Below are 9,361 nucleotides of genomic sequence, written 5' to 3' on the forward strand. Positions count from 1 at the left end.
ATCAACAAAACCATAAGGTAGGAGGGGTACAACTCCACACAAATCCCACCACCCAATCTCCATAACCCACCCCCTCCCCTGATAGCTTTTCCATTCTCTATCCCTCTGGGAGCTTGGAACCAGGGACATTGAGGGTTGCAGAAGGTAGAAGGTCTGGCTTCTGTAAATGCTTCCCCGCTGAACATGGGCGTTGACTGGTCGGTCCATACTCCCATTCTGCCTCTCTCTTTCCCTAGTAGGGTGTGTCTCTGGGGAAGCTGAGCTCCAGGACACATTAGTGGGGTCTTCAATCCAGGGAAGCCTGGCCAGCATACTGGTGGCATCTGGAACCTGGTGATTGAAAAGAGAGTTAACATACGAAGCCAAACAAATTGTTGAGCAATCATGGATCCCAGGCTTGGAATAGTGGAGAGGAAGTGTTAGGGGGGTACTCACTGCTAACTCTAGTGTACTTCTGCTTTCAGGTATATATTTTGCAGTAGTTTATGGATACGTGTGAACATAAGCTTTATCTCACAGAAACTGGTGTATATCTAGGTTATGGGACTTCGTTAGAAAGTGAACCACCTGAGATGAAATTAGAGTGTACTATAAAAGGAAAGGTCTCACCCGAGTAATGAAGCTGAAGGGTTGTCATTCCACACGTGAAGTCTCTGGACACAGTCTGAGGTGAAGCATGTTGAGGTGGCAATCGTTGCGTTGGTTAGATTGTGATCGGCGGATGCAATATTATTTGGTATGGATTGGGAGACGCATAGGGGAAAGTGGGCCCTATCCAATGGTTCCAGGACTGGGGGAAGTAGGGGCTCTATAGTGGAGATGTGAAGTTCCTGCTGTCTTAGGGTTCAAAAAGACAATCGATAGTTAATGTTATCATCACATTATGTGTCAATTGGGTTACCTTTGAAAAGTCCTTTTGTTATGGTTTGCTGTACAGTATCCAGTATCTTGTATATAGCTGTGCTATTGGATGCTTCTAATCTACTTGGTCTAGACTTTTGAGAGAGTCCGCATATCAAATACACAGCCTATGTATTAAAAAGATTCAGTTTGTGTTTTGAGAAACATTGAGACATACAACTGATTTTCCCCCTCATATTAATTAACTACTGATTTGTATGTCTACATTTTGCTAGGAGTGTACATAAACACCATTCCCACCACCAAAAGACTGTGACCCATCCCTTCCACCCACTCCCACCCCTCCCACCCACTCCCACTGGCACAGTAAGCTGCATGTCTAACCCTCACCACAGGGTTTTTACTTTGGTGCCCTACTTACAATTTGATCAGGTCCTGCTTTTAGTTTCCCTTTCAGATCTTCTTACTCAACTTTTGTTGATGAGTGGGATCATCCCATACTCATCTTTATTTTTCTGACTTAGTTCACTTAACATAATTCCTTCTAGCTCTGTCCAAGATGGGTCAGAGAAGGTGGGTTCATTGTTCTTGATAGCTGCATAGTATTCCATTGTATATATATACCATAGCTTTCTCAGCCACTCATCTGTTGTTGGGCACCTGCGTTGCTTCCAGGTTTTAGCTATTATGAATTGTGCTGCTATGAACATAGGAGTAGACACCTCTTTTTGGTTGGGTGTTATGGAGTCCTGGGGTATAAGCCCAGGAGAGGAAATACTGGATCATATGGAAGGTCCATGTCTAGCCCTGTGAGAGTTTTCCAGACTGCTCTCTATAGAGGCTGTACCAATTTACATTCCCACCAGCAATGTAAAAGGGTTCCTCTGTCCCCACATCCTCTCCAGAATTTGTTGCTGCTGTCCTTTCTGATGTATGCCATTCTCACAGGAGTGAGGTGGCATCTTAGTGTTGTCTTAATTTGCATTTCTCTGACAATCAGTGAACTAGAGCAGTTCTTCATATGTTTGTTAGCCTTTTGGATCTCCTCTGAGGTGAATGTTTTGTTCATATCCTCTGCCCATTTTTGGATGGGGTCATTTGCTTTTTTGGTGCTAAGTTTGCTGCGCTCTTTATATATTTTGGTGATTAGTTTCTTGTCTGATGTAAGGCATGGGAAGATCTTCTCCCATTCTGTGAGGGGTCTCTCTGTTTGTTTAATAGTTTCTTTGGAAGTACAGAAGATTTTCAATTTGATGTAGTCTCATTGGTTTGTTTCTGCTTTAGTCTTCCTTGCAATTGGGTTGATTCATCAAAGATGTCCTTGAGGTGTATGTGGGAAAGTGTTTTCCCAATGTTTTCCTCTAAGTATTTGATTGTTTCTGGTCTGACATCTAGGTCTTTGATCCATTTGGAGTTGATTTTTGTTTCTGGTGAGACAAAATGGTTCAATTTCATTCTTCTGCATGTTACAACCCAGTTTTCCCAGCACCATTTGTTGAAAAGAGCCTCCTTTTTCCATTTAATACTTTGGGCTCCCTTATCAAAGATTAGATGCCAATAGGTGTTGGGATTTATTTCTGGGCTTTCAATTCTGTTCCACTGGTCTGTGTGCCTATATTTGTTCCAGTACCATGCTGTTTTGATGATGATGGCTTTATAATATAGTTTAAGGTTTGGGAGTGTGATGCCTCCATTTCTATTTCTTTTCCTCAAGATGGATTTGGCAATTCAAGGTGTTTTCAGGTTCCAGATAAATGATTGTAGTGTTTGTTCTATTCTCTTAAAGAAGCTTGGTGGAACTTTGATGGGTATTGCATTAAATTTGTATATGGCTCTGTGGACAATATTCATTTTAATGATATTTATTCTTCCAATCCATGAGCATGGGATATCTTTCCATTGGTATCAGTTTCTATTTCCTTGAGTAGTGACTCATAGTTTTCAGCATACAAGTCTTTCACTTCTTTGGTCAACTTTATTCCTAGGTAGTTGATTGATTTTGCTGAAACAGTAAATGGGAGTGATTTCTGGATGTCTTCTTCTTCAGATTTAGTGTTTGCATAAAGAAATGCCATTGATTTTTGTACATTGATTTTGTAGCCTGATACCTTGCTATATTGCCTAATAACTTCCACTAATTTTCTGCTGGATTCTTTAGGTCTTTCTATGTATACTATCATATCATCTGCAAATAGTGAGAGCTTGACTTCTTCCCTTCCTATCTGTATTCCTTTGATTTCTTTCTCTTGCCTGATTGCTATGGCAAGAACTTCCAATACTATGTTGAAGATTAATGGTGACATTGGACAGCCCTGTCTAGTCCCTGATCTGAGGGGGAATGCTTTCAGCTTCTGTCCATTGAGTATGATGTTGGCTGTAGGTTTGCTATATATAGACTCCACTATCTTGAGGAATTTCCCATCTATTCCCATTTTTTGTAGAGTTTTGAGCATGAATGGGTGTTGGATTTTGTCAAAGGCTTTCTCTGCATCTATTGAGATAATCATGTGGTTTTTGGCTTTGCTTTTATTGATGTGGTGAATGACATTGATTGACTTACAGATGTTGAATCAGCCTTGCATTCCTGGGATGAATCCCACTTGGTTGTGATGAACAATCTTTTTGATATGTTGCTGTATCCAGTTGGCCAAGATCTTGTTTAATATTTTGGCATCAATGTTCATCAGAGATATTGGTCTGTAGTTTTCCTTTTTTATTGTGTCTCTATCTGCTTTTGGTATCAGGGTGATGTTGGCTTCATAGAAGGTGGAAGGGAGTATTCCTGTTTCTTCAGTCTTATGGAATAGCTTCAGAAGTATGGGTATTAACTGTTTCCTGAAAGTTTTGTAGAATTTGTTTGTGAAGCCATCTGGTCCAGACCTTTTATTGTTGGGGATATTCTTAATAACGGTTTCAATTTCTTTGTCTGTGATTGGTGCATTTAGATTTTGTAGTTCTTCTTGGTTCAGTTTTGGAAGGGCATATGCTTCTAGGACTTGTTCCATTTCTTCCAGATTCTCTAGCTTGGTGGCGTATAGTTCTTTATAGAAGTTTCGCAGGATTCTCTGGATTTCTGTGGTGTCAGTTGTGATATCTCCTCCATCATTTACAATTCTATTAATCTGAGTCATCTCTCTTTTTTGTTTGGTGAGTCTGGCTAGGGATTTGTCAATTTTGTTTAATCTTTCAAAGAACCAACATTTGGCTTCATTGATCTTTTGTATGGTTCTTTTATTTCGATGTTGTTTATTTCTGCTCTAACTTTAGTGATTTCTGTCCTTCTGGTTGCTTTAGGGTTCCTTTGTTCCTCTTTCTCTAAGTTCTTGAGGTGTACAGTAAGTATTGAAGTAGTTTAATCATTACCAATTAGCCAAACAATTTCTCTAGTCCATGAAAAAATAGTAACCAAATCCCAGTGAAGAAAGTGAAAAGAAAGAAAGGATAGCAAGAATAGACAGTTATGCCAATCTACTATCCACTGTATATTCTAGGGGTAACAAGAGGGTCAAGGGAACTAGAGCAGATATACACACATAGAGAGTCCACTCTGAGTCAGATTTCTTCCCCAAAATAATTCACAAATTCAGAAAGGCAAAGAAGATGGAAGAAGTGTATGACAAGATTAAAAAAAAAGAGAGAGAGAGAGAGACAAGAGAGAGACAAGGGGGAAGATAAGAAAAAGAGATGTAATTAAAGATCAGTGAAAGGAAATTCCCAAATGTGTATCAGTGAATTCAAAAAAGCACCCTGTTTTGGTGTGGGGGATCCTGCTAGGAGCTGGTCCCCAGGGAATGCTTATGGGGGGGTGGGACGGGAAGGAGGTATGCTTGAAAATTAAAAGGAAGAAAATAATTTTTTCCCCTTTTTCTCTACTCTAATTCTTAACCCAAATTAAGTTATAGTCACCTCCTTGGTGTCACCGCTATGGCCCCTTATTGGCTGGCCTTCTAAAGGCAGAAAATCCTACCGTTTCCAGGAGATGTGGTCGGAGCTCAGCCACTAGCAGCTTCTCAGTCCGCCATCTTCCAGGAAACCCCCCCCTCCAGACTTTTTTAAAGGATTTCTCAAAAATGAAAACTAGCTCCAAGTCCTTTTGATCCAATGAGAGCTTTACTCAAGAAGTCCTCGGATCCGCCCTCAGGGTCGCAGTGGTCCCCACAGACTCCCAAGAGAAAGCCCCGAGCTACAGTGCTCCCCTCTGGTCCTCTGCCAGCCACCCAGCAGTGCTCTGCAACCGGCAGAGGAGCCGCCTTCCCGGGCTGAGGACAATGCCCGGTGCACCCGCCTTGCCCGCCGCAGCCTGGGAAGTCTGGAGCAGCCCGCCCGCTAGTCCGTGTCACCTTTACTCTAATTCTTAACCCAAATTAAGTTATAGTCACCTCCTTGGTGTCACTGCTAGGACCCCTTATTGACTGGCCTACTAAAGGCAGAAAATCCTACCGTTTCCAGAAGATGTGATCAGAGCTCAAGCCACTAGCAGCTTCTCAGTCCACCATCTTCTGGGAACCCCCATCTTTTTAAATTTTTATTTATTTATTTTTGCCTCCAAGTTTTTTGCCTTGGTTATTATTATTGTTGTTGTTGTCATTGCTGTGTAGGACAGAGAGAAATTGAGAGAGGAGGGGAAGACAGAGTGGGGCAGACCTGCTTCACTGCCTGTGAAGTGACTCTCCCACCCACCACACGTGGGTACCTGGGAGCTAGAACTGGGATCCTTGCTCAAATCCTTGTGCTTCACACCATGTATGTTTAATGCACTGCACTACCTCCAGGCCCCCATAAATTTAGTTTCTAGGAAATTATTTAATCTAAGTTGACAAATTTACTGTTCCTTTTTTTTTTAAGATAAGAGGAGTACAACTCCACACAATTAATGTATGACATTCTTAAATGTGTGCAGTGATATTTTGTTCTTGTCTTTCTTTTCTTTTTTTCTTTTTATTTTAATTTCTTTATTGGGAAATTAATGTTTTACATTCAACAGTAAATACAAAAATCTGTACATGCATACCATTTCTAGGTTTTACATATAACAATACAACCCCCAATAGGGCCTCTGTCATCCTTCTTGGACCTTCATTCTCCCTCCCACCCACCCTAGAGTCTTTTACTTTGGTACAATATGCCAATTCCAGTTGAAGTTCTACTTGTGTTTTCTTTTCTGATCTTGTTTTTCAACTTCCGCTTGAGAGTGAGATCATTCCATATTCATCCTTCTGTTTGACTTATTTCACTTAACACGAATTTTTCAAGGTCCATCCAAGATCAGCTGAAAATGATGAAGTCACCATTTTTTACAGCTGAGTAGTATTCCATTGTGTATATATACCACAGCTTGCTCAGCCACTCATCTGTTGTTGGACACCTGGGTTGCTTCCAGGTTTGGTTACTACAAATTGTGCTGCTAAGAACATATGTGTAAACATATCTTTTTGGATGGGTGTTTTGAGTTCAGTAGGATATATCCCCAGGTGAGGAGTTGCAGGATCATAGGGTAGATCCATTTCTAGCCTTCTGAGAGTTCTCAAGATTGTTCTCCACAGAGGTTGGACCAATTTACATTCCCACCAGTAATGCAGAGGGGTTCTTTTGACCCACAACCTCTCCAGCATTTGCTGCTGCTACCTTTTCTGATGTATGACATTCTCACAGGAGTGAAATGGTATCTCATTGTTGTTTTTATTTCCATTTCTCTGACAAAGACTTGGAGCATTTTTTTCATGTGTTTCTTGGCCTTTTGGATCTCTTCTGTGGTGAATATTCTGTCCATGTCCTCCACCCCATTTCTGGATGGGGTTATTTGTTTTCTTGTTGTTGAGTTTGGCAAGCTCTTTATTTATTTATTTATTCTGGTTATTAGCCTATTGTCTGATGTATGGCATACAAAGATCTTCTCCCATTCTGTGAGGGGTCTCTTGGTTTGGGTATTGGTTTCTTTTTCTGTGCAGAAGCTTTTTAATTTGATGTAGTCCCATAGGTTTATGCTTGCCTTAATCTTCTTTGTAATTGGATTAATTTCATTGAAGGTGTCTTTAAAATTTATGCTGAAAAGAGTTCTGCCAATATTTTCCTCTAAGTATCTGATAGTTTGTGGTCTAACATCCTTGATCCACTTGGAATTTACTTTTTATTTGGTGAAATATAGTGGTTCAGATTCATTCTTTTGTGTGTTTCAACCCATTTTTTCCAACACCATTTGTTGAAGAGACTCTGCTTTCCCCATTTAATAGTCTGGGCATCTGTGTCAAAGATTAGATGCCCATAGGTGTGGGGGCTTACTTCTGAGCTCTCAATTCTATTCCACTGGTCAGTGTGTCTATTCATGTTACAGAACAAAGGAGTTTTCATGACAATGACCCTATAATACAATTTGAGATGTGGGAGTATGATACCTCTAGTTCTGTTCTTTCTTCTCAAGATTGCTTTGGCAATTCTAGGTCTTTTCTTGTTCCAGATAAACATTTATAGCATTTGTTCTATTTCCTAAAAAATGTGCTTGAGATTTTGATGGGGATAGCATTAAATTTGTATATGGCTCTGGGTAGTATATACATTTTGATTATGTTAATTATTCCAACCCATGAACATGGAATATTTTTCTACTTCTTTGTGTCTTTTTCAATTTCCTTGAGTAGGGACTCATAATTTACAGTATACAAGTCTTTCACTTCTTTGGTTAGGTTTACTCCTTGATATTTTATTGTGTTTTTGCTATAGTAAAAGGAATTGATTTCTGGATTTCATCTTCTTCTAACTTAGTGTTTGCATAAAGGAATGCCACTGACTTTTGAATGTTAATTTTGTAGCCTGATACCTTACTGTATTACCTGATGATTTCCAAAAGCTTCTCGCTGGATGCCTTAGATTTTTCTATGTATGCTATCATGTCATCTGCACACAGGGAGAGTTTGACTTTTTCTCTTCTAATCTGTATGCTCCTTGCTCCATCCTGATTGCTGTGGCAAGATCTTCCAACACTATGTTGAATAGTAATGGTGACTGCACCAAAGTAAAAGACTCAGGGTCAAAAAGGATGATAGAGGACCTGGGCGGGGGTGTTGTATTATTATATGGAAAACTGGCAAATGTTATGCATGTAGAAACTATTGTATTTACTGTTGACTGTAAAACATTAATTCTCAATAAAGAAATAAAAAATAAAAATAAATTTAAATTTAAATAAGCTATTGTCAGTAAAATTGATGCATAAATACTATTTTTGTTGTATGTGAGCCTCCTAAAAGGCAAATCTGCTTGAAAATACAGTAGAAGCAGCTATCATCATCTGAGTTTTCCTTTCATGCTGTGAATGTCACAAAAATGTATAAGGTACCTTTTATATGTTCTTATAAAATATCCAAATCCCCTTAATTCCTGGTATTATAACTATTTTTTTCATAGTAGACAAGAATACTTATAACCAAGCTTTCATCTCTGTGTTAGAAAGCAAGATGAAAATAGTTCTTGCAGACGTCCATCTCTTAAGCTACTCCTGAGACTTCCATTCAGAACATGTGGGGCAGGCACACAGCTTAGTGATTTATGCAATTGACTTTCATGCTTGAGGCTCAGAGGTACAAGGTTCAATCACTATCACTACCATTAACCATAGTTGAACAGTGTTCTTTTTGAAACATAAAAAAATATATTTAAAACAATGCCTACTGAGATCTAGTTACATTTTGTCTTGACTTAGTTTTTGTAGAAGGTGAACTAATACATTTCAAATGAAATTTATATCACAATAAGGTTTTTTAAGTTTTATACAAAACTGAAAATGGTTAGTCAGTACTTATCGATTCTGCTTATCTTGCTGTACCCCACAAAAGGTGTCAAAGATATATAAGAAACAACTTGTTTAGGTTCCACTGGACTAAGAGAGCTGATAATGTATTTAAAATTCTGAAAGTTATATACTGTGAACTCAGTCACAAATTACTGCATTAAAGTGGAAACAAATGAACAAGCAAACAAGCAACAACAATAGTTTAGCAACAGTTACCAAAGAGAAAAACCAATAGCAAATCACTTTATGTCTGGTTCCTGATTATTTTGCAACAAAGTTTTTAACCATCAAGAACCATATTAGTATAGGTAAATTTCATCAATATCATATTAGTGTAATTACTACTAAAGTACGTTTTACAGTTCTCATGTAGTTAAGATTCTGTGGAGTTAATAAAAAACAGTGAGTTTGTAATTAAAAATAAAGGAAGTAATAAACAGATTTTGAACAATCTTTGTCAAGTTTCTCTTTACAGTCTCACAAAGACATCTGATTACTTTAGAATAAAATTCCCTAGTTAATAATAAAAGTAATTAAGGGCTAGAAAGCACCAAATATTATAAATCACCTAATCTAACCAACTGGGAAAACTAATACCAAAACACATAAAAATGCCTCATACATTAAGGTTAGAGAAGTCAATTGTGTTTAGTAAGATTGAGAGAATAAGTGTTCATATGAAAATCATAATGAATAGTGTTACATATTTTGGAA

The sequence above is a fragment of the Erinaceus europaeus genome, chromosome 10 (assembly GCF_950295315.1).
Source record: "Erinaceus europaeus chromosome 10, mEriEur2.1, whole genome shotgun sequence".
Taxonomy (NCBI): Eukaryota; Metazoa; Chordata; class Mammalia; order Eulipotyphla; family Erinaceidae; genus Erinaceus; species Erinaceus europaeus.